The sequence below is a fragment of the Trachymyrmex septentrionalis genome, unplaced genomic scaffold (assembly GCF_001594115.1).
Source record: "Trachymyrmex septentrionalis isolate Tsep2-gDNA-1 unplaced genomic scaffold, Tsep1.0 scaffold97, whole genome shotgun sequence".
Classification (NCBI taxonomy): domain Eukaryota; kingdom Metazoa; phylum Arthropoda; class Insecta; order Hymenoptera; family Formicidae; genus Trachymyrmex; species Trachymyrmex septentrionalis.
The window spans coordinates 571,176-573,219 of NW_017306160.1; positions in this window are offsets into that span (position 1 = coordinate 571,176).

Here is a 2,044-nt window from a genome sequence, read left to right on the forward strand (position 1 = left end):
TATATATATATATATAATACAATTTTTTAAAATTAAAAACGAGTATAAGTTATTTATGTTTAATTATACATTACATTTGAAATAAACAGCGCGGGTGCTCGAAACTTGCAATTAAGTCCGTATTCACACTTTATTTTTATCGATAAGTGCATGCATTTTTATATACATACATAGTTCGCATTAAATGTAGAATATCTCAGAAATAAATGAAAACATACTTATGGTAAAAGTGAGATGTGAATACGGTCCTTAGTTTAATTAAACTGAGCATTTACATCAGTATCAGAAGGGATTTTCTATTTTCAGATTCTCGTTTCCGGTGGACGCCGCTAAGACTTCTCGATTAACCTTCGACCGGAACGTTACGGTTCCTTTCTCGCGCGCCAAATTTCCGCTGTCCTGTCCGTGAGAACGCATTACGATCTTAATGAGCACTTAGCATAACAAACGCAAGATCGGATCGGGTTGCTAAGCGGGCCCGCGCACGCACCGATGATGAGCAAGAATGCGCGTGAGCGCATCGGGCGGCTTTGCCGTGAGGGAAACTAGGCGATCGCCTCAAGCCTCGTAAACGCAACGGTCTCACTGATCTCATACGTGCAACGATCTCATGTGTATAAGCCTCTTATGCGCGCGGCAAGCACTGGTACACAAAGATGTAAGTACACTGCACGTACGCGAAGTTCTCGACACGTCTATGCTTAGAAGTGTTGGAAATACACGAGTACGAATACAGGCCTGGTAAGTACAAGTATCTTCAGAGTGCAAGGTTTTTTTGTACATAGACAACAATGTAGTCTCGCGTTATCAAGGATTATATGGATTCATTGTTGCCTATATAAAAATAAGTAATTGATTATAATATAATGATAGATCGCTTAGACGTTCATTGAAATATCTGCGAACAGCGACGTAACCTAGACAATTATATTGTACAAGATCTAAAATTAGGACGTAAGACATTTTATAAGACGTCTCGAAGACGTCTTTGCGAGAACCGTATAAAATATGTCTAAAAAATGTCTTGGGCTGATAATCAAATTTTAAGACCATTTCAAGTATAGTCTATTAAAATACAGTTTAATTTTAATAAATCCTAACATACGCGCGCGCGCGCGCATTATTTTTTCAATTTTTTCCGATTACATGAATAAATTATATATTTTCGATTACGATAATGGATTACGTACGTTTTTATTGACAGTCGTTGAGGAAATAATCGGCAACGCGACAGAGGTGAGAGGAGAACGGGAAACGATAACGCTCGCGGTGGAAAGCGGCCTCCTCCTCAGGGTTTCGCGCGACACGATGCGCATGCGAGCGGCTCCCGACTTATAGAAGTTTAGCCGTTAACTTAACCGGCGTTTACCTTAATCTAAGATCAGCTACGGCCCTCGAGCTGTACACCGCGCGGTATAATGTATGGCCGTATGAATATGCATTGGACACGGTATGAGGTCTACCGCGTGCGTGTGCCAGGCGCGTACGCGCGCGAGCGCGCCCCGTTGACGTGTGTTTGCCCACGTTCACTTTGCCGGTACACACGACCGACAATCCATTCTCATAGTATTCGTCGTGATGTGTACGCACCATTCAATGCTGTTGTCGCTGTCGCACGCGTAGACCTCATAAGAAGTTCGATTACATCAATTTATTTTAAGTTAAGGCCTTTGCGATGTCAAATAATTTCGTGATCCTTAAAATCGTCACACGATTAAAAAAAGTTTTAGTCATAATTGTAAGGACTGTCCATCTGGACAGGCTTGCATAGAGAGCCGCATAAACGTATGCATAAAGATAATTATTCAATTGCATTTTAGGTATGTCCTAAAGGCGGAGCTCCAGATCACGTGGTCAATGTATGATATTAGCAAATATTATACACACACACACACACACACACACACACAATATGCATAATTATCCATATTAATGTAAGCCAATATTTAGTGAATGTGCGTAAAGTTGACGTACATTGGCGCCATAATAGAAATATGATTAGATCTTAGATTTCTCTATACATATATATATATATATATATTTG